The sequence below is a fragment of the Prionailurus viverrinus genome, unplaced genomic scaffold, assembly GCF_022837055.1.
Source record: "Prionailurus viverrinus isolate Anna unplaced genomic scaffold, UM_Priviv_1.0 scaffold_35, whole genome shotgun sequence".
Classification (NCBI taxonomy): Eukaryota; Metazoa; Chordata; class Mammalia; order Carnivora; family Felidae; genus Prionailurus; species Prionailurus viverrinus.
In genome coordinates this window covers 996,280-1,020,662 of record NW_025927605.1, presented here as the reverse complement: position 1 = coordinate 1,020,662, position 24,383 = coordinate 996,280, and the positions used below count along the sequence as shown (strand labels likewise).

General features: G+C 41.3%; 1 long non-coding RNA gene and 1 pseudogene across 2 annotated transcripts in view; one reads left to right on the top strand and one right to left on the bottom strand.

Moving 5' to 3' along the window:
- The window catches only part of LOC125158630 (uncharacterized), a 53,758-nt gene that overhangs the window by 28,569 nt on the left and 806 nt on the right, over positions 1-24,383 (bottom strand). For both annotated transcript variants that reach the window (XR_007149450.1, XR_007149449.1), the window contains exon 2: positions 17,386-17,514. This is a non-coding gene — a long non-coding RNA (uncharacterized LOC125158630). The remainder of the gene's footprint in view (positions 1-17,385; positions 17,515-24,383) is intronic.
- Positions 13,540-13,664, top strand: LOC125158744 (uncharacterized; annotated as a pseudogene).

Genomic DNA, 24,383 nt, shown 5'->3' with positions numbered 1-24,383 from the left:
CCTGGACATAAGTGCTCTAGTTCAGAGGGCATTTCCAGGTGGGGGTGTGTTTCTTAATCCCTGCAACCGGAAGTAAAATTGGACTGGAAGGGGGATGGGAGAAGGGAGGGCCATGAGGAAGAAAAGCTTTCTTGGGGGAAAGATATGGAGAACAGGGCTTGTGGGGAGACAAGAGGCGGGCCGGGTCAGGGTCTATGAGAATTTAGCAACGAGATGTAGCACAAATAGGAAACTGAGTGTGAACTTGGGGTACAGGACACTGGGAGGGCTTTAGTGGAGAGGCTCAAGGACAGGGGATTTTCAGCCAAGTTCTTGGTAGGGAGGAAGTGAGAACATGATAATGACCATCCTCAGCATGAATAAATACTTCCGGAGACAGGCAATATGGTGTGGTGGGAAGTGCACTAACAACTATTTATCGATCGTCTGTGATGTGCCAGGCTATCAAGCAAACACACAGAGTTAACAGACTGCTCTCTGCTCACTGGGGGCCCTAAGGCAGGTTACTATACTTTGAGCCTCTGTTTTCCCAACAGACATAGTAATACTTACCTGGTGGGTTCTCACGGAAGATGAAGTTAGGTGACAATGAATGTGAAAACTACCACAGTGCCTGATACCCTGAGGGCACTTACAAACATGGAGTTGAGCATCTCTTTGTAAGGCACTGAGTCAGGTACTGTGAGGGAGACAAGAAGCCTGAGATGGGAATCCTGTGGCCAAAGGGCTTGAAGTCTAGTTGGGAGAAACAGGACACATGGAAGATTTAAAAACAAAACCAACAAAGGTCACCATTATACGTTCCAAGGACTGGAAATGAGCAGGTGAACGGTTTGAGGAATGAGCACCCACCAAGGGCTGAACTGCTGAAGGAGGCTCCCCGAAGACATGTGAGCGAGACCTTCTGGGACCTAATAAAGTTGAGAAGAAGGAAATGCGGCCTGATGGAGAGCAGAGTAACGGTGCAGGGGTGCAGGACGAGAAAGGAGTGACGGGACAAGTGCTGACTCAGCGCCCGCACTGGGGTCAGTCGCCACGCCAAGGCTCTCCCCGACCTCATCTTACTGGGTCCTCACTGCAGCTTGTGAGGTGCGCATCTCTCCCTGTTCTATACATGAGAAATGTTGAGAATCAAGGAGGTTAAGTAACTCACTAACAGTCATGCTTCATAAATGGAAAGTCAAAATTCAAACCCAGAACTCTGGCCACAAAATCCACGGAAAGGGACTAAAGTTGGCGACATGAGGCCAAGGAAATCCACGTTTTACTCACATTCCTTCACTCATTCAACTACTATTTAGTGAGTGTTTACTATGTGTGAGGTATTGTGCTAAGCGCTGGCTGGGCTACTGTGAACGGAACAGATCCCTGCCCTAATGAGACTTTATGGCTTGGAGGCCAGGCAGCTTTTAAATAAATCCACAGCCGAATAAATGCTATGAAGGAAACAAAATGAGAGGGTGTTATGAGACAGAACAATGCAGGCCCTCAATAGGCTGGGGGGTCAGCCTCTCTGAGTAAGTCACGTTTAAGCTGAAGCCTGAAAAATGAGTAGCCCTGGTTTGTGTGTGTGTAAGGGAGACAGAATCCCGAGCAAGAGGGGCGTTCCCGGTAAAAGTAATAGAAAATATGAAGGCCCAAAGGAAGAAACTAGAGATCATGTGGAGGAGCCTTGGGAAGGAAGAGGGTGCCGAGGTGAGGCTGGGGAGTGGCACAAGCCACATCTCACAGGTCCACAGACACCACATTAAGAACTTCGGACTTGACCCTCAGGGCAATGAGGAATCGGTGACTGGTTTTAAGCAGGAGAGTGACATGATCCAATTGACTTCTGAGAAAGATCAGTCTGCGACGCTGTGTGGGACAGGACTGAAGTGGCTAAGAGTGGAAGCAGCAGCAGCGAACTGCAGTTGCCTCAGAAGAAGGCTGGCGACAGCTTGGATGGGGGTGGAAGTGTGTCTCAGGAGTGGAGAGGTGAGGTCTTGAGGACAAACTGCTTATGAAGAGGGTAAGGAGAGTGTTTGTCAAGGTTCACCCTGAGGTCTGGAAGTGCCATTTTGGAGATGGGAAAGTCTGAAGGAGGAGCAGATTTGGGGCAGCAGGGGTGAACCAGGAGTTTACAGCGCTGTGGGCAAAGGGAAGGTGAGGATACGACTTGAGGTTATTCAATCCTGTTATAGAAGAGAAATAAGGTAGTTTTTAAAACATGAGAGAAACATTTTAAGATGTTTTAAGTATAGGTGAGTAGCTAGTAAGCAACATGTTTGTTAGACCTAGGCCGAGGTCAAGTAGAGCATGTGTGGTAGGACTAAGAGATGACTAATATTCACAAGATGCCTGCGTATTAAATAGTCATGGGACACTAAATGCATAAAAGTTACTAAATAGTTATGACATCCTAAACATGCATAAGATACATAAGGCACTAAATATACCAGAGGCAATAATATTCAGGATAGACTATATGTACATGAGGACTCGATGTTCATAAGGTGTTTTTTCGTTTTTGTTTTTAAGTAGGCTTCATGCCCAGCATGGAGCCCAACATGGGGCTTGAACTCATGGCCCTGAGATCAAGACCTGAGCTGAGATCGAGTCGGACGCTTAATTGATTGAGCCCCCCAGGCGCCCCACATGAGGTTTTAATATGACACTTTGGTGACATCTACTCTGGTATGTTCCCTGTCTACTTTGCCGAGATATACAAATATACTCATGGCTGCTCAGGAGGCTAAATAGCAAGTTACAGCTATGGCCCCGCATGCTTGTTCATATGTGTGCCACTGGCCCCCAGTGCACTTTCATTCTGTGGGTCCCCTAGCTTGAATTATAAGGACTCTGGTCCTTATAATTTCAACAGAGAAGCCTGATGCAGCACAGAGAGATACAGAATATATAGACACTGCATACCCCAAAATTCAGGTAGTGTGTTCCTTCCACCCTGCTTGTACACTACCCTAAGTTGATAAAGTAGTCCCATCCCTCCCCTTCCCCTTGTTTCTTGCTATGTGTTTTAATTTGACTTAATAAACCATACGATTTGAGCATTTCAACTCAATCTATGCATCCTTTCTATTTTGCGACCTTAGAGATAGCTCACTTGGTCATGAACTTGGGAAGCTACCATTGCAGTAAGCTGATTTCCCACACAACAGAAGTCACGGGCATATTTTTTGCAGTGAAGGTAGCATGTTTCAAGTGGTGTTTTGGAAAGATGATGTGGCAGCTGAGTGTGGCATGGATTGAAGCAGGGAGACCGAAGGTAGAACTGAGGCAATAGTCCTGGCTGGAAACTCTGAGACCCTAACTCAGGGTGGGAGCACTCAGAATAAAAAGATGGGGAGGACTTTAAGAAACATTATAAGGGGAACATCAGCAGGATTTGTGATATACTGGATTTCAGGAAGACCTTGTGGATGGAGTCAAAGACCTTTCAGAATTTCAAATGTGGAGAGCTAAGGGAGTGCTAGATCCACTGAATCAAATGGGGAGAAACAGGAAGAACTGGCTTGGAGATGAAAACTGTTAGGTTTTAAACCAGTTGGTTGCAGGTGCTCAGGGGGCCATGCAGCTGGAGATACCTTAACCTGGTTAATTCCAACAATGGCCTTGGCATTGACCGATCCTTCTCTCTATCCCTTACATCCATGTAGTCTCCAAGTTCTGTTGCTCTTTTTCATGAAAATGTCTCATATCTGTCTCTTGCTTTCTCGTCATGTTTACACTAGGGCCATGTCTCCAGTTCAGGTTCTGGTCCTTACATCTCAGATTCTGACAATAACCCTCTAGCTGGTGCCCTCTCACACACATCTTTTTCAACTTGTTAAAAAAGGAGGCTCCGGGGCGCCTGGGTGGCTCAGTCGGTTGAGCGTCCGACTTCGGCTCCGGTCATATCTCGCCGTCCGTGAGTTCAAGCCCTGCGTCGGGCTCTGTGCCGACAGCTGGGAGCCTGGAGCCTGCTTCAGATTCCGTGTCTTCCTCTCTCTCTGCCCCTCCCCCGCTCATGCTCTGTCTCTCTCACTCTCCAAAATGAATAAATGTTAAAAAAAATTTTTTTTAAAAAGGAGGCTCCACGCCCAACATGGAGCCCAATGCAGAGGCGGAACTCAAAACCCTGAGATCAAGAACTGAGCTGAGACCAAGAGTCGGACACTTAACTGACTGAGCCACCCAGGCGTCGCTCAGCCATCTTGACATTGAAACATTCCGCTTCTGCAAGGCAAAGAGGGTCATGGTGGGGGACGTTTAATTAATTGTTCCAAATGTACAACATGGCTCGATATGCCTTTTCTCCTTTTGGTGCCACTGTGGATGGCTAGGGAGAAGAATCAACCTGGTTCTGTTTTCCCCCATGCCAAGCACTGGATCTAGGAGAGTTGGGAGGACTGAGGAGCTTTGTTGCACTCAAAGCAACTGGTCTCCAAGTCTGCTGTTGATGATTTGCTATTGTGGAGGGCACACAGGCCAGGAGAGATGGGCAATGTCCTGTAGCCACATCCGAGTAAGGACACCACATGGCTGTGGGGGATGATAATGACGGCAAAGTACCTGGCAAATAGCTGTCCCACGTTCTTGTCAGTTTGGGGTTTGGGCATGGGGAATGTAAGATGAGGATGTGGCAGGGAAGAGTCACCCCAGAAATGGAGTAGTAACAAGTTTCCATAGTAGAAGGGGTCAGAGTTAGGGGCAGGCAGCGAAGGCAGCTGAGTAAGTTGTGGGGACAAAAACTCAAATCCTGAGTAGAGAGTAAAGGATGGAAGGAACGAACCATAGGTTAAACAAGCAAGAGGTCAAATCTGGGGGTCCTAGGGCAGAAAGGAAAAAGCAGGTAGCATAGTGTGGGTAGATAGAAAAAGCAAATATAGTCTGAGAAATCAAGTGTCAGGGAGCAGGAATCCAGGCTGGGAAACTGGAAAGCAACCAGTGAGGCACCAGGCACAGGGCTGAACCTTAAGGGTCAGAAAAGAGCAGCAAAAATGCAGCCAAAACCATTACAAGTCAAGGGGTCTCCATTTCCCAACTAGAACCAGACCCATTTCAGGATGTGTGTTTCTTATAGCTTGATGATGGTTGTTCCATTATCATCCTATCTTTTGCCTGGCCAAGGAGGTTTCTGAGGCTTACAGAAACAGCCATGAACATATTCCTACTATTTCTCCCTATGCTGGTCTGAGTCCAATGATCACTTAGTCATTCCTTTGGGAATGAAATCAGCCTGCTTGTCTCCTGGGGTGAGAAGGCTAGGAGGAGGATAGGGAAGAGACATTTGGAGCTCCCAGGTCTGTGGCTCACTGCAGATGAGCTTGAGATCTGAGAAACCTCTCCATGCAAGCAAGACACCTGGAAGTTTTAAAGAGGTCTGATGTGGATTTTGTGGGAGCCAATTCTTCCCTACCTTACCAATCAGGCATTAGCCATCTCTGCATTCCCCGAGGACAGAAGAAAAACGGGTGCAAAGTGACCTATTTGACAATGTTTTCAAAGCGTTCTTCAATTAGTTCACTATCATTTACTATTTTATCAAATCACTAGAATGCAAGAACCAAAAGCTGAGGTTGAGCCCCAGCTCAGCCTTAGCTGAGTGGTCTCAGGCAAATTACCTTGTCTCTCTGGGCCTCATTTTGCTTATCTGAAAAATGAAGAAATAGGAATTAATGATTCCTAAGTTTCCTTCCAGCATTAAGGGTTTTTAGTCCCCATGCTCCCCCCATCCCCCCATCCCCCAGAGCACACTTATACTCAGCACGGGGAACTGGGTCCTGTTATTACTAAATGAATGTATGTCAGAAATCCAGGCTGAAAAGGGGTCATCTGTATAAACATACAGTTATTCATGTTAGTTCTCATCTAACATCCCTTGAAGGAGAAGTCTTTTTTTTTTTTTAATCTTTAACGTTTATTTCCTTATTTTGAGAGAGGGAGAGACAGAGAATCCTAAGCAAGCTCTGCACTGTCAGCACAGAGCCCAGTGTGGGGCTCGATCTCACAAATCATGAGCTCATGCCCTGAGCTGAGATCAAGAGTCAGACACTTAAACGACTGAGCCACCCAGGCGCCCTGAAGAAGTCTCATAGCCATTTTAAAAATTGTCAGTCCACTTGACCTAATTTGTTCATTATCATCACTTATTATCTCTCTAAAGTCTTTAGTATGCATCTAAATGATGATAATGGCTTACTAGTTTATAGCAAATTGGAAACATGTCACAAAACCACACAAGCAGGTGGGAAAGATGCTATCATTAAATAACCCCCCTGCTTCTTTTAAACAGATGAAGAAATTTACCAGGACCAAGTGATGATATTGTCCAGTCACAAAGGTCGCAAGAGCTGCCAAGTGGTATTACTGCATCCTGAACCCGTGCCTCTCACTTCCATATGTAGGGCCTCTGTCCTCTGAGAACACACATCCAGGACTACACGTCCCAGAGCTGGCTGTCTTTCTGCAACTGTGAAGGGCAGGTTGGGCTGGTATGGCCCACTTCTTGGAATTTGCTGAAATACCCCAACCCCACCCTGCCATACTCAGAAGCCCATCTAGTCTTTGTCCCATATATTTTCCTTTCTATTTTGAAATGTGAGTCTCCTCTGCGGGAAAGCCAATCCATATATTTCTGATTCGTTTACACTAAATTTCTCCAAAGTGCTCTCTGACATCCCCAAACTTCATACATTTTTCTAGAAGAAAAGAGGGAGATGCTACATATGGGATGACTGAGAAGAGATGAAGCTCCCAGGATTCCTCCCTTTAGGAAAATGATGTCTCCCATCCCTCTGGTGGTTGCTGTGCCTGGCTTTGACTCCACATACCAGCTCCAGCTCCAGCCAAGGTGACAGTTTTAACACCTGGGCCAGCCAGCATGGGACTCCATCCAGAACACAGAACATAATAAAGCAAGAAATGAACTTGATCCTTGATAGCTTGGCCAGGGCATGAAGTAAGGTTGTGAGACAAGCACATTCCTTCAAGACAAACCTGACTATAACAGTGAATGTAGGGGCGCCTGGGTGGCTCAGTCAGTTAAGCCTCCGACTTCAGCTCAGGTCATGATCTCATGGCTCATGAGTTCAAGCCCCACATCAGGCTTTGTGCTGACAGCTCAGAGCCTGGAGCCTGTCTTGGGTTCTGTGTCTCCATCTGTCTCTGCCCCTTCCTTGCTCATGCTCTGTCTCTGTCTCTGTCTCTCTCTCAGAAATAAATAAACATTAAAAAAAAACAAACAATGAATGTAAAAACATTCATTGGGATAATGTGATGGGTAGCCCTTGATGGAGAGACTATATGGACACAATGAAGCATGGTAGAAGGTGCAGGGTAGAACCCTAACCTGGGTTCAAAGTGTGGATCCGACATTAAACCCAGGGACTTTAAGCAAATTATTTCATCTCAGTGAATATCATCAGAAAACCTCCACCCCAGAAGATTGTTGTAAGAATTCTTCAGTGAGTTAATGTGTATGACAGGACAATTAATAGGCACTTAATAAATGGCAGCTAGCAGTATATTATCTGAAAGTAAAATGCTGTATGTTGAATTCCCTCTTAATTCCCATTTAAATCATGCACCATGCAGTCTCCTGACACCCCACTAAATCCAATATGGAAGTTTTGATAACAATCAATCAACAATATTTTAATGAGACCGTGACTGTGTAAAGCTAGTGCCAGATGCTATGAGGGTGGACTGGAGGGAAAAAAAGTAGCAGGTTTACAAGGTGGTTGAGGAGACATAACACAAGTCACAGATGCTTAAGAAAAATCACAAAGCAATTTAGCAGTAGATTAAAAGAATCCGAGCTGAGTCTTGGGCTACTGGGGACGTAGAAGTAAGCTTGGGGGATACAGAGGCATTCCTTAATCACGAAAGGCTTCTCAGGCACCTAGGTGGCTAAGTCATTAAGCATCTGACTTCAGCTCAGGTCATGATCTCGCAGTTTGTGAGTTTGAGTCCCACATTGGGTGAGCACAAGCCCAACTTTGGGTAAAAAAACATGAGCCCCACTGTGGGTGAGCCCTGCTTCTATCTCTCTCTCTCTCTCTCTCTCTCCCCCTCTCTCTCTCTCTCTCTGCCCCTCACTCCCTTGTGCCCCCCTCTCTCAAAAAATAAATAAAATAAAATAAAATAAATGAAAGGAAAGGCTTCTCTATAATTCTGAACTTGGACTTGGATTTTTAAGCTTCCTTAACACATGGTGGATCTAAAGCCTGGGATTTTTTTTTTTTTCATTTACATCCAAGTTATTTAGCATATAGTGCAATAATGATTTCAGGAGTAGAATCTAGTGACTTGAAGCCTGGGATTTTATAATATAAGTTTAATTTTTTGTGTTAAAAATTTGTGTGTGTGGTGGGGGTGGGGTGGGGAAAAACTTGTTTCGTGGGTATGAAGTTTCCCTCTTAGGGTAATTAAAATGTTTGGAACCAGATAGAAGCGATGGTTGCACAACAATGTGAATGTACTAAATGCCCCTGAATTGTCCACTTTAAAATGGTTAACTTGGGGCACCTAGGTGGTTCAGTTGGTTAAGCATCCAACTCTTGATTTCAGCTCAGGGTCTTGAGATGAAGCCTCGCGTTGGGGTCCATGCTAAGTGTTAATCCTACTTTAAATTAAAAAAAAAAAAAGGTTAACTTTATATTACATGAATTTCACCTCAATTTAAAAACTTGTGGAGGGGTGCCTGGGTGGCTCAGTCAGTTGAGTGTCCAACTCTTGATTTCAGCTTAGGTCATGATCCCGGGGTCATGGGATCGAGCCCCGCATTGGGGCTCTCTCTCTCTCTCTCTCTTTGCCCCTCTCTCCCGCTTGCTCTCTCTGTCTAAAACAAAAAATAAAAATAAAAAAACTTGTGGAAATACAAATATTTTTTAAAGGAGTAGTCCTACCAGATATAAGAAAATATCTTTAAGCTACAGAAATTAAAACATTGTGTTATTGGCACAGGAACAGATGACAGATCGAGGGAACACAATGGAGTCCAAAAGTAGACTCAAGTGTGTTTGGAAAATTAGTGTACACTAAATTAGACAGTTAAGGGGCACCTGGGTGGCTCAGTCGGTTAAGCGTCCAACTTTGGCTTAGGTCATGATCTCACAGCTGGTGAGTTCAAGGCCCGCGTTGGGCTCTGTGCTGACAGCTCAGAGCCTGGAGCCTGCTTCAGATTCTGTGTCTCCCTCTCTCTCTGCCCTACCCCTGCTTGCTCTCTGTCTCTCAACAATAAATACATGTTTAAAAAAATTAGTTAAAATCAGTGGGGGCAAGATGGACTGTTTGATAAAGGCTGTTGGAACTATTTTTTTTGGGAAAATATTTTTGGGAAATATTTTGGGACTATTTTGGGAAAAAAATTAAGTTGGACCCATACCTCACAGTTCATACCAAGATGGATTCCAGATGGATTAAAGAATTAAATGTAGAAGAATGGAAGCAGGAGAGTATGAGAAAGAAAATATGGTAGTACTTTGTATAATCCTGGCGTGATGAGGGATTTTTACAGGCTTGACATGAAGCCCTTGAACCAAAAAGGAAAAGATTGATAAATTTGACTCCACACATAAAACATACAAACAGAAGCAACTTCTGTATGTTCTGTATGGCAAAAGTTACTATAAACAAGGTTGAATGACAAATAAGTTGGGAAAATATTGGCAACTCTTATGACAGATAACTAATTTCTCCAATACACGAAGTACTTTTACAAGTTAAAAAGAGAAAGTCAATTACTTCTATTGAAAATGAGCATAAGAATGGATAGTATATAAAAGAAAAGCTGAAGGGTATAGGGGTGGCTTAGTTGGTTAAGCGTCTGACTCTTGGTTTTGGCTCAGGTCATAATCTCACAGTTCATGAGATGGAGCCCTGCATCAGGTTCTGTGCTGCTTGGTATTCTCTCTCTCTCTCTCTCTCTCTCTCTCTCTCTCTGCCCCTCCCCTGCTCACACACACACACACACACACTCTCTCTCTCAAAATATATAAACTTAAAAAAAAATACTTGTAAAAAAAAAAGAAAAGCTGAATGATCAATAGACATATAAGAAGATATTTAACTTAATTAGTAAAGAAATAGAAATAAAATAAACAAGGAGATTATATTTATTCTTTACCAAATTAATAAAAGAAGAAATATATGATACCCAGATAATAGATCCTCTCTGCACTTTTGGTAAAGATATAAAATGGTGTAACTTTCCTGGAGGGCATTTTGTCTCATGTATCAACATATTAAGTGAACTTAATCTTCAAAGCGCCTGGGTGGCTCAGTCGGTTAAGTGTCTGACTTCGGCTCAGGTCATAATCTTGCCGTTCGTGAGTTTGAGCCCCCTGTCGGGCTCTGTGCTGATGGCTCGGAGCCTGGAGTATGCTTTGGATTCTGTGTCTCCCTCTCTCTCTGTCCCTCCTCTGCTCATGCTCTGTCTCTCTCTGTCTCTCAAAAATAAATAAATGTTAAAAAAATTTAAATGAACATAATCTTTATAAGACAAGTGAACAAAAATAATAGGTAAAAATTGGGGGGGGGGGGTGGAATCCAGAATGTTAATCAATAGAAGATAGGTCCATACTACTGGATTATTCTGCAGTCATTAAAAAAAATACACACTTTGGGGTGCCTGGCTGGCTTAGCTGGTTAAGCATCTGACTCTGGATTTTGTCTCAGGTCATGATCTCACAGTCTGTGGGTTCAAAGCTCACACTGACAGCATGAAGCCTGTTTGGAATTCTCTCTCTCCCTCTCTCTCTGCCCATCCCCTGCTCATGCTCATTCTCTCTCAAAATAAATAAATGAAAGAAAGAAAGAAAGAAAGAAAGAAAGAAAGAAAGAAAGAAGATACTTTGATAATGTCTCATGATATATTTTTGGTTGAAAATAGTACGTTGCAGAATCACATTATACTATAGTATCACCTCATTTTTTGAAAAAAAAATATTATTTACTTTTGTTTGTATCAAAAGTAAAAAAGTCTGGAATAGGGTGCCTGGGTGGCTCAGTTGGTTAAGCGTCTAACTCTTGATTTTGGCTCAGGTCATGATCTCATGGTTGTGGGATCAAGCCTTAAGTTGGGTTCTGTGCTGGGCGTGGAGCCTACTTAGGATTTTCTCTTTCCCGTTCCCTCTGCCTCTCCCCAGCTCACACACGTGACTTCTCTCTCTCTCTCAAAAAAAAAAAAAAATGTCTGGAAGGATACATACCAAACTATTAATAGTAGATACTCTTAGAAGGGAGTGAAGAAACTAGGGGGAAGAAATTTACATTTTATTTTGCACATTTCTGTAGTGTTTTCAAATGTTTTAAAGCAAGTGTATATTACTTTTATAATCAAATAAAACAAATTTGAGAATTAATTATAGATTATAGAAAATTTGCATAAGAGAATATTTCAAAGGAATATATATCATATATACTATTATATAATGTATATATAATATATACTGTATGTTTATATATATATACATACATATGTACATATATATATATATATATATATATATATATAAAAAATCTTCTTCTAAGTCTACAGATAGAAAGATCTCCATCAAATATTGTCTGGTGAAAATGGCAGATGCACATCACAATGTATCCCCATATCTTTTATAATATTTTCCAAAAAAAACAACGTAATAACCAGAAGCCCAAAGGGGGGGGGGATTTTTTATAGCCATCTTTTTTTTTTTTTTAATGTTTATTTATTTTTGAGAGAGACAGAGACAGAATGCGAGTGGGTTAGGGGCAGAGAGAGAGGGAGACAGAGAATCCGAAACAGGCTCCAGGCTCTGAGCTGTCAGCACAGAGCCCGATGCGGGGCTCGAACTCACAAACCGTGAGATCATGACCTGAGCCGAAGTTGGATGCTCAACCAGCTAAGCCACCCAGGCGCCCCTATAGCCATCTTAAATGTAATAAAACACACACACAAAGATGTACATGAATGTGGTAGTGCATGAACTTATCTATGTAACTATAATTTCACAACTGTCAGGACAGAACCTAAAACTAAAGATCTTGCTAAAACTAAAGCACCATTTCATGGAGATAATATTTACCACTACCATATTAAATTATGCCCCATTGTTTCTATTTATGCTGTGGGGAGGAAAATTAGTATGACATGTGCTTTCCATTATGCTCATGCATGAGTATACACATATACATGGAAGAGAGAGACTAAAGGCTTTGAGAGTATGATGCGATTCCTAGGGGCTTTTTCTTTTTTCTTTAACCTATTCTATATTGTTTAACCTCTCCACAAGCAGTTGTTATCCTTGCAAAGTGGAAAAAAATATTTACGGAAGAAGTGAAAATTAACATAAAATGTATGTATTTTTTTTTAGTTAAGTTTTTTTTAGTAACTGCTCCCAGCATGAGGAATTCCTGAAAGTGTTTTCTGATTGTGCACTGGCCAAAGAATATGTCAAAGTCATGACCCATGCAACACCCCTTCCTTCAACGTATGACATTTTCCTAAAGCCCCAAAAGAAAGCTCCAATAACAAGAAATAAATAATCAAGATGGGGGGGTTTGTGTGTGAGGCTGGGAGTACTGGGTAAACAGAAACAGCTGAACTCGCCAGGCAGGGTTTAATCTTAATATCCAGTGAGGGGACCTGTAAACCACATCACCACAATCCCCTTAGCCCTTGAAGATCATGTAGCATCTCTGACTAGTACAGATCATAGTTCCCCACCAGAGTTTATCAGATGGAATCCTCCTTTCTCCTAAATCACAAAAATGCAATAACCATACAGATGACCAGACAAAACCAGGTCACACAAGTTCCCTCCAAGTACTGTTTATTCAGGGATTTTATCTGTACAATCACCAAAACAGCTCCATGATTGGTAGAATTTACTGCACTCACAAAAATAAACCTAGGTAGGTACGTCAATAAAATATCAACACAACCCGTTAAAAAGTGGAAAAGTTTCAGGGACAATGAAGGAGAGTAAAACCATGGGGAAGAGAAAAGAGAATGTTCTCCTCCTTAAAAAGAAAAAAAAAAAGTGGAAAATTTCAATACCAGTCTAGTCCACATAATACCAAATAACTGACTTTGATTTTCAGTTCAAGAGATTGTGATTTGTGTTCTAGTAAATCTAACTAGGTTTCTGAAGTCAAATAGGTTTTTTTTTGCATATTATATGCACATACATTTAATGGGGGGAAGGGGGAGAAGCCCCAATCGGTTATAGGAAAAATTGTTTCAGAGTCATACTCAGGGCTTAGCGCTTTCCAATGGCTCTTGTGAGCATTAGCGTTAAGGTTCTCACCACTGGTTCATACTGCGTTAGAAAGTAGGCCCTCCAAGGGCGCCTGGATGGCTCAGTCAGTTGAGTGGCTGGCTGACTTTAGCTCAGGTCATGATCTTATGGCTTGTGAGTTCGAGCCCCATGTTGGGCTCTGTGGTGACAGCTCAGAGCCCGGAGCCTGCTTCAGATTCTGTGTCTCCTTCTCTCTCTCCCCATCCCCTGCTTGCACTTTGTCTTTCTCTCTCTCAAAAATATAAATAAACATAAAAGATTTTTTTTAAAAAGTATGATCTCCATACTCTGGTTTCTCTTCAGATTGCATAAAATCTTTCACCTTTTACTGAAGATTTCCATGGAGAGAAACAATTCTGGACTCAGAATTGTTCACTGATTTTTTGAGAACTTTCTGGGAAAAAAATAATAAAATAAAAAGTATGGGGCACCTGGGTGGCTCAGTTGGTTAGGCAACTGACTTTGGCTCAGGTCATGACCTTGCAGTTTTGAGTTCGAGCCCAGTGTCAGGCTCTGTGCTGACAGCTCAGAGCCTGGAGCCTACTTCAGATTCTGTGTCTCCCCCCTCTCTACCCCTCCCCTGCTCATGCTCTGTGTCTCAATAATAAATAAACATTTAAAAAAATAATAAAATAAAATAAAATAAAATAAAAAAGCATGATCTCCAAAATCTAAAAACAAAGACAAAAAAATGGGTAGGAGATTCCGCTCTTAACCATACTGTCCCCACATATGAAGTCTTTAGTTCTGCTTTCCATCTCTCTTCCCCCCAACTCTGTTCAGACTCAAAGCTATGCCATCTCTTTTCAGGAGTGGAGAGTTGCAGAGAGAGCTGCTTAAAAATTTATCAACATCACAGTTACGAAATCATTCGTTTCTGGTTATGTAGTTACCATGACTGACCTGCTGTGAGGAGAGAATATTTCATGATCTATCCCTCTTAATTGGAAGGGGTGCAGGAAGCCAGGCGTCTCACTCTTTAAGATGTAGAAGGTAGAAGAAATGCTAGGGATAGACAGGAGGCTGAGAAGTCTGGTCTTTCATTTCCAGCCAACAATGTTGCTGCATAATTGAAGTTGGAATCTATAGGATCAAAATCTTTATTGCCTGTACTACCAGATGAGCAAGTTCCATCAGGATATTCCCTAGCTTTTCATATTCAGACCAGAGGGAGTAAATTACCTAACAGTTTGTCTTTTCAATATGATGATAATATTTAGTGAAACGTATGCCTGTTTTCTAAAAGTATAGATAAATTTGCATGGCTATGTCCACGCTCCCTCATCTTACACTTTGAACATACTGAAAAATAGCTGGCTGGCATTATGAGGACATATGTGGTTGAAGAGCAATGACATTAATGCAAAGTTCTAATCCTTTCGGCCAAATGACCACTGGAAAATGTCCATTTGAAATCAGGTAGACATTTGCTGAGAAGATTGTTCTGAAAGCAAAAGGGAAGCAGTCGCTATCAATGTTAATTTCACTGTCATGAAAAGCTTGGGGAGGCTGGAGGTCAAGGTTCTGGTGTTGGTACCGCAGTTAACAGCTATGTAATCATGGGCAAGGTAAATCACCTCTCTGAGTCTTGGAGTAGGAGGGAAATAATATATTTTCTGCACAAAGACAGGGGATGGCCCAGGTAATCTCAAGTTTCCCTGTCAAAAGCTCTTGGAACCCCTGATCTCAGCTGAGTTAGCATTTAATGTGATAACAGGATAGTAAAGTTGTTCTTGGTCTGGCTTACAGGGACCAAACATAACACCAGCCAAACTCACCATCACCTGCATTGTGCACTGAATTCACCAATCAGTATTCACCTGCAAGCTCTTGGCCAAAAGGCATAGGTAGAACAGTAGTTCTCAAAGTATAGTCCTGAGACCAGAGGCATCAGCATCACCCCTGGACTTGTTTAAATATGCAAATTATGGGACCACACCCCAGATCTATTTAATCAGAGACGCTGGGGGTTGCACCATTTTGTTTCTTAGTATGTCCTCTAGGAAATTCTGAGGTAGGCTAAAGTGTGAGAGCCACTGGCAGAGATTAAAAACAAAACAAAACAAAACAAAACAAAACAAAACTATTCAACTGATGTTTGGAGCCAGTCAGGTTGCTTATGACACAAAAAGAATCATAGTGGTAGATCAGAATAAGATCATTGGCCCAGAACATAGTTCCCTAAATTTGTTTGATTACCAAAATTTGTATGGCTATTGCCACACATACAAAACTGGTGTCTTATTCCAAAGGTCCCTGGAATTTGTATGTTAAGAAGCCACTTTTTATTTTCCTGGAGAATATGCTACTTATAAAGCATATATATATATATATATATATATATATATAGAGAGAGAGAGAGAGAGAGAGAGAGAGAGAGACAGGGAAAAAAACATTATTGTATATTATATTCTCCTTCCTACCAAAGAAACTGGGGCTACCCCAGGATGGTTGCTTCTAAATTTATGAGGAAATACCTTACTAGTCAGGGAATCTGATCTACATGATGCCAAAACATCTAGGTAAAATATGAAAGTTTCTGCAAATAAAATATTCACCAACTTTGGTTTCAAAAAACTTAAATTTTATCTCTTTAAAAAAACAGTATAAGGTGGTCCCACCTGCCCCACATTTTACTGATTATTTCCAAAAGACAACAGCACTATCCTGGGTAGTAGCAAATTCTCTCAGTGATCAATGATTATGATGATGATTACATGAGTAGATAATTATAAGATGATGCCTTACTACAGACCAAGAGTTGAAAACAAAGTGCCTGTGATCTTGTTAATGTCCCTTTCTCCAAGAGGCAATCCTTTGAAGGAAACAGGAGTTCTAGAGTCAGCTCTGGCACCACCAGCTCTGTGATTTGTGCTTCTCTGAGCCTCATCTGGACGCCTAAGGATTGGGTCAAATGATCCCCAAGAGCGCTTCTAGATTAAAAAAAAAAAAAAAACTTTAATTCTATGGTTATACTAACTTGAAATTTTCAACATTTTGAACCAGAACAATTTAGAGTTGGAAGGAATGTTACAGGGTGATTTATCACACCCTTTATTTTACAGATGAGGAAATTGAAGCCCAGAGAAGGTAAAGGCCAGAAATCTGGAGATCATCTGGAGAAAAGCTGGAATAAAACACTAGGCCACTTGATCCCCCAGCTTACTTTCCAACAGAAACCCCCTGATAGATTTCCCTCTTGATGCCCCATATTTAAGATGAGCTAGACAGGAAAAGCCAGATTTGTGTAGGGTTTACCTACGTGAAACAGTTCCTGCCTCTTCCCACTCGAAGCCCAGAGTCTAAACTCAACTCAACTACAGAATCTAAAGATAACTGGCTAGAGGAGACAGTTCTTAAGTGAACAGAGATGCAAGACCTCTCCTTAACTTTGACAATGAAGTATGGTTGAAATCGGGAATAACACCTCTCAGTGAGGCCTCTTCTAATTATTAATATTCACACCATTACAATGTTCAGGGAGTGTGCAACAAACCAGCTCATATTAGAAAGTTAAATAGTCCAGGTATAATCAGTAGAGCAAGGAAAAAAGGAATGAAGGGCCTATGGGTGGGGCTGGGAGAAGAGAGGAGAGACAGAAAGAGAGAGGGAGAGAGAGAGGTGAGAAAGAGAGAGAGAGAGACAGAGAGAGAGAGAGAGAGAGAGAGGGAGAGAGAAACTCCAGACTGGTGCCAATCTACTCAGGAATGATGCTATTATTATGGGTGGAAGGAGTAGGTTAAAGAGGGAAAGCCAGGAAGAGTACTGTTGCCAAGAACTGTTATCAATTAACATTCTGGAAAACACAGCCATATTTCTCTTCTTTGGGGATTCTATAAAATGAGACCATATAGATTCATTGAGCCAACAAGACTTTGGTTGCATATTGGTGGGGGTGGTAAGGAATAAGGATCAAGAGGCTCACAAAGGGATCCAGACGTCTGCTTCACTGGAGTGGAAAAAACCATCATAATAATTTCCACAATATATCTGGCAGAACAAGGTGCTGCAGAAGCCAAATACACTGGCTGAGAGTAGGCATAAGCTGCACAGAGAGAGTGAGAGTTTTAATTCAAGAGGTGTTGCTGAGTTATTAAAGAAAGGGGCCAGCCCTAAATCATAGGCTTACCTCTCAGTTTGGTGGAGCTATCAATCTGACGTTCTCTCGTCCTTAAGAAGGAAGGCGCCGCATTTGGAGAAAGAAGCTACTGAGCATCTCTCTGTTCCTTTTGCTGGGTCCATAGTTCCTTGTGCAGTTCTGGAAGGCAAGAACATTATTGGTCTACCTGTTCGTAGCCTGAAAAATGCATAGATCAAATCTTGCAGCCCCAAAATACCACTGAGATTCGGGTTGTAAGGGTCAAGGAGTTGGGCCTAAAAGGTAAGCAAAGGTTGGGAACAAAGAATAGGGGCAAGTTAAAAGCAGGGTCCTCTCCTAGACAGCATGTGGAAGCTGACAGTCTAGAACAGAGCTTAGCAAATATTTTCTACAAAGCACCAGATAGTAAATACTTTAGACTTGTAGGCCATAGGGCTCTTGCCACAGCTAGTTTTCTGCCACTAGAGAGGAACAGCAACCATAGACAATACAAAAATAAATGAGTGTGCCCACAGTCCAATAAAACTTTATTTATGGACAATAAAACTTAAATTTCATATAATTTTCACATGTCATGGAATATCATTCTTTTGTGATAATTCTTGAAAATTTACTTTCAATTGTTTAAAAATTTAAAACCATTCTTAACTCATGGGCCATATAAAAACAGGCAGTAGGCCAGATGTAGCCCACAGGTTGTAGTTCACTGACTCACAGTCTAGAGTAATGCTAACAGAAATACAATGAGAGCTACAAATGTAACTCAAAATTTTCTAGTAACCCTCTGTCAAAACCAAAAAAAAAAAAAAAAAAAAAAAAAGCAGGGGAAATTAATTTTAATAATGCATTTTATTTCACCCAATATATCCAAAGTATTTTAATTTCAATGTTGTTGATATAAAAATTACCAACAAGGTATCTTGCTTTTTCTTTTTTCATACTAAGTTTTCAAAATCTGGGGTGCATTATACACTTAGAGGACATCATAACTCATTCTAGCCATATCCCAAGAGCTCAATAACTACATTTTTGGAGGTTATCATGTTGAACAGTGCAGGTCTAGAACAGTGTCTTCAAACTTTTTTTTTTTTCAACGTTTATTTATTTTTGGGACAGAGACAGAGCATGAACGGGGGAGGGGCAGAGAGAGAGGGAGACACAGAATCGGAAACAGGCTCCAGGCTCCGAGCCATCAGCCCAGAGCCCGACGCGGGGCTCGAACTCACGGACCGCGAGATCGTGACCTGGCTGAAGTCGGACGCTTAACCGACTGCGCCACCCAGGCGCCCCTAGAACAGTGTCTTCAAATTTTAGCTTACATCAGAATCACTTGGAGGGCTGTTAAAATACAGAGTTTTCATTCAGTAGGTTTGAGCAAGGCCCCCAAACTCCATTTTTAACAAGTTCCTAGGTGGTGGTGGTGTTGATCTGGGGACCAGATGTGAGAACTACTTGTCTAGAAGCTGAGCAGTAGGAAAAAGAAGAGAAACAATGAGGAGCCAGGAATATGTACAAGCAAGAGGTAAACAAACGTAAAACAATGAGATACCATTACATACCTATTAGAATGGCCAAAACTAAAAACACTAACAAACACCAAATGCTGGTGAGGATAATGGAGCAACAGGAACTCCTGTTCATTGCTGGTGGGAATGCAACATGGCACAGCCACTTTGGAAGACAGTTTGGTTGTTTCTTACAAAACAAAACATACTTTTGCTGTATAATCCAGCAATCATGCTCCTTGATATTTATTCAAATGCGTTGAAGACATGTGTACATGAAAAACAGCACATGGGTGTTTACAGCAGCTTTATTCGCAATTGCCAGAACTTAGAAGCAACTAAAATGTCCTTAAGTAGGTGAATGTATAAACTGTGCTACATCCAGACATGAAATATTTATGCAGGGCTAAAAAGAAATGAGCTATCAAGCCACGAAAAGACATGGAGGAAACTTACATGCATATTACTAAGAGAAAGAAGCCAATCTAAAAAGGCTACATATTGAATAATTCTAAGTATATGACATTCTGAAAAAGGCAAAATATGAAGACAGGAAAACATCAGTGGTCACGAGGGGTTAGGAGGAAGGGATGGATGAGTAAGTGGAGCACAGAGGATTTTTAGGGCAGTGAAATTTTTCTGTATGATACTATTATGGTAGATACACATTATCATACATTTGTCAAAACCCACAGAATGTACAACACTAAAAATGAACCCTTATGTAAACTATGGATTTTGACTGATAGTGATGTGTCAATTCATCAACTGTAACAAATGTACCCCTCTGGTGCTGAATACTGATAATGGGGAAGGTTGTGCATGTGTGGGGCAGGGAGTATATGAGAACTCTCTGTACTTTCCATTCAGTGTTGTTGTGAGCCTAAAACTCATCTAAAAATTAAGTCTATTATTAAAAAAAAAAAAAAAAAAAAAGAGCAGGAGAGAGCAAGCACCAGATCATCAGGCCAGACAAGCAGTAGGACTCCAGATCAGAGGTAAAGACCTTGGGTAAACCTCCCATACTCTGCTCTCCAAGAGTCAAGGAGGTAGCTTTTCCAGGTTTCAACTTTGTAGGTACCCTAGGGATGGACAGCCTGGAGAACCCTGCCTGATCAGGGGTCAGCTCAGAACCTAAGCCAGGTTTTAAAATCTCTTGCAATGGAACAGCTATCTCCAGGCTCTGACAACTTGAAAAAGATACAGAGTCTCATTATTTAACACAATGATTTCTAAAACAACCCAGTTTTCAGACTGAACCTATAGGTAGGTGCTCTCACAGTATCTTAAGGCTGCTCAAATAGAATATAAGATAGATGAAATAATATAGAAATTTGTGCTGCTTAAAGATTGCAACAATAAGGTGAGCTGTGAGTTTTCAGAAAGATTCTATAAATACAGAATTTTTTCCCACCTTAAGGGTATATAATCATCCAATTTGGAAACCACAGTTTTCATGAATATTCTTTTTTTTTTTTTTTTTAATTTTTGAGACAGAGAGAGACAGAGCATGAGCAGGAAGGGGCAGAGAGAGAGGGAAACACAGAATCCAAGGCAGGCTCCAGGCTCTGAGCTGTCAGCACAGGGCCGAATACGGGGCTCGAACTCACAGACCATGAGATCATGACCTGAGCCGAAGCCGGACGCTTAACCGACTGAGCCACCCAGGTTCCCCTTTTTTTTTTCTTTTCCATAAATGTTCTTTTAACTTAATTACCATTGGGAAGCAAGCTTACTTGCCGTGGCACATCACAACACACAAAGCTTTGCTAGAACTTTAAAAATAGACCCCTTCATAACTTCTTGAACTCTGTAGCCTAAATTAAAACTCCGGATCTTAATTTTTTTTAAGGAGCTGTTTTCTGGCTCATTGTGTCAGAAGACCCTTATATGGTCTGGGGATCCCTTAAATTCAGGAGAAATTTAAAGGCCTAAAGGAAATTTATAAAGACAGCTTTAAAAGATGTCTTTTTCTGGTGGCACTCTTCTATGAACGTCTTCTAATGTCTGGTTCCAATCAAACACTGAGAAATAGAAACTCAGTTCTGGAGGGCAGTGAGACAGATATTCAGAACTTTTCATTTTATAGTGAAAACTCTAGTTCTATATATATACATATATATATATATATATATATATATATATGAAGAAGCTATAAATATAATGCTAGAGAAACAGAAAAACACTAATTTGAGTAATTAAAAAAGGGAGTAGTTTAAAATAGCTCTGATAAGGAGCCTTTTGTAAGGCTTCTGTCATCCTTTTTAAAAGAAAAAGGTAAGCTATTCAGCTAACAAAAGAGTTTTTTCAGGAATAGCAGGAAAACTGCAATTCAGGACAAGCAAACTGGCAAACCACAAGCAAGTCCTGAGAACAAAGTGAGAGGGGTCCTTCATAGAGCTAAGGAGGAAGTTGGGAGGGATGCTTTGAACAAAAGTTCATTGGAGGAAAATGAGAGCTGGAAGTGGTGACAGCCTCTCATTGGCTGAAGGTAAGGGTAGCTTCCTGTTGTTGGGCTGAGAGAAAATCTTCCTTCCTGCTGGACTAGGCAAGCTGGGAGGAATGGTTGTACATGTGTGAAAGCTTGCCCTTCATGTTTTCCCAACTCCAGTTTTGAGTGAAGTTTCCTTAATACATTTTCACTCTTCCCACAACCTGTTGAGGTTGAGAAACCACATATGGAAGCCCAGTTAATTTTCAAAGGTATAATTTAGATAATTTAACCCCTCAAGTCAGAGAAGCCTATAAAGAATTGCATGGTTTGAACTGAGGTAGATTTGCAGTCCATTTAAGTCATCGGACCACTAGTCCACTAGGAAACTGGAAAAGCAATTCATTTAATACAGATGTGAGCATAAATAATAATCCTGCAGTGATATATAATTAATTATATACTGACTTGCAATTATATGATTGCTTTCTATGAAGAATTAATTCAGAGTTCTCTCTTTGGCATTGAGACTGTGCCCCTGATACACCTTGAACTTTCAAAAATATGTATGTTATTTGAACTTGAAGTTTTAGTTGGGAGAATAATGAAATCCTATGTATTTTATCACTCAAAACATTTCTAGGGGGCAGACTGACTTTTTTCAATGAAACTGATTATTTTTTTTACAAAACAAAATGTTTAAGTATGTGTAAAAGTATAAAAAGGGCTTCACTAATGTAACTGAAGAGTACCACATTGTACATTGTCTTCCAGTTATAAAACAAAAACACCCAACCTTGTATATTTTGATGAAGTGTGCATTCTGCACTAATTTTTAAGGATGGAATAGGTTTAAAACGTTTCCAGTTATATCAAAGAACGTTCTTAAATATCTTTTAAAAATCCAATCATAAGTTCATATTCACTTAAATATCCCAAAATAACAAGGAAAAAAAGGAGTTTACTTGAGGGCACCATCATTCTGAGATGGACCAAGGTTATCAAAATGTAATCAATTTTATGACATAAAATTCTTTTATGGTTGCTCCTATATAGGAACATTCAATAAATGGAGAAAGAAGGTCACCATTCCCCCAAAAAACTAAATTCAGATGAAGGCAGAGAATACATAAAACAATTATGTAGGTATTTCTAACTCCTCATTTTAATCTGAGGTTTGTATATATCTTTGGGTATGATTGTGAAATCCATCCCCCCCAACACATACATTAAGAATGAGACCTTCTAGGGGTGCCTGTGTGGCTTAGTCGGTTAAATGTCCAAATTCGGCTGAGGTCATGATCTTACGGCTGGTGAGTTCGAGCCCCTTATCGAGCTCTGTGCTGACAGCTCAGAGCCTGGAGCCTGTTTCAGATTCTGCGTCTCTTCTCTCTCTGCTCCTCCCCCACTCATGCCCTGTCTCTCTCTCTCTCTCAAAAATAAACATTGAAAAAAAATTTTTAAGAAAGAATGAGACCTTCTAAAAAAGAAATACAAGAGCTGAAATAAAGAACTACTTACATACTAAATACTTGCCCTGCTTCATAACCAAAGTGTTCTTTTAATAATGTATTCACTTGTGTTCAACGGAATGTTAAATTTTCCTATAACCTTTGGGTTTTTTTTTTTTAACGTTTATTTATTTATTTTTGAGAGAGACAGAGAGAGTGAGCATGAGTGGCGGAGGGGCAGAGAGAGAGGGAGAGAGAGGACCCCAAGTGCGCTCCGAGCTGTCAGCACAGAGCCCAACGTGGGCTCGATCTCACTAACTGGGGATCATGACTTGAGCCGAAATCAAGAGTCACATGCTCAATGGACTGAGCCACCCAGGCACCCCAATACCCAAAAGAATTAAAAAAAAACAAGAAATCAGATACTTATACACTAATGTTCATAGCAGCATTATTCACGATAGTGAAAAAGAGAAAAATCCCAAGTATCCATTAACTGATAAATGGATGAACAACATGTGGTATACATGTACAGTGGAATATTACTCAGCTATAAAAAGGAATGAAGTTCTCACACATGCAACAACACTGATGAACCTTGACATTTGCTAATGAATAAGAGTCACAAAGGGACAAATATTGTATGATTCCACCTAGGTGAGGTACCTAGAAGAGGCAAAATCCAAGTGACAGAAATTAGAATTGAGGTTATCAGGGGTTGACAGGAGAGGAAATGGGGAGTTATTGTTTATCGAGTGCAGAGTTTCTGTTTGAGATAGTGAGAATTATCTGGAAATGGATAGCAGTGATGGCTGCACACTAGGAATGTACTTAATGCCACTGAATTGTCCACTAAAAAATGATTACAATGGTAAATTTTATGTATATCTTACTACAATAATGAAGATATATAAGAGGTTTCATACTTGTTCAAAATTCTTTTGGGTACAATGGGGGAGGGAGAGGGGTACAGAATGCTGTCAATGAAAGGGGAGAATGAGCTGCACATCAGCCACTTTAAGGGTGAAGTACGGAAAGAAATTTAATTGGTACAGCCACTTCACCTGATCAGCTTGCTTGCTTTTCTTTCTCTTTCTTTCTTTCTTTCTTTCTTTCTTTCTTTCTTTCTTTCTATTTTTTTTTTTATTAGGGATGCCTAGGTGGCTCAGTTGATGAAGCGGTGGACTTCAGCTCAAGTCATGATGTCACGATGGGGCACCTGGGTGGCTCGGTCGGTTAAGCGTCCGACTTCGGCCCAGGTCATGGTCTCGCGGTCTGTGGGTTCGAGCCCCGCCGGGCTCTGTGCTGACAGCTCAGAGCCTGGAGCCTGTTTCAGATTCTGTGTCTCCCTCTCTCTCTCTCTCTGCCCCTCCCCTGTTCATGCTCTGTCTCTCTCTGTCTAAAAATAAATAAACGTTAAAAAAAAAAGTCATGATGTCACGGTTTGTGGGCTCAAGCCTCACATCCAGCTCTGCACTAATAGTGCAGGATTCTCTCTCCCTCCTCCTCTCTCTGCCCCTCCCAACTCACACACTCTATCTCAAAATAAGTAAAACAAGAATACACACACACACCCATACATATAATTTTTATTATATTTTAGGGAGAGAGAGAGAGAGAATGCACAAATGGGGGAGAGGG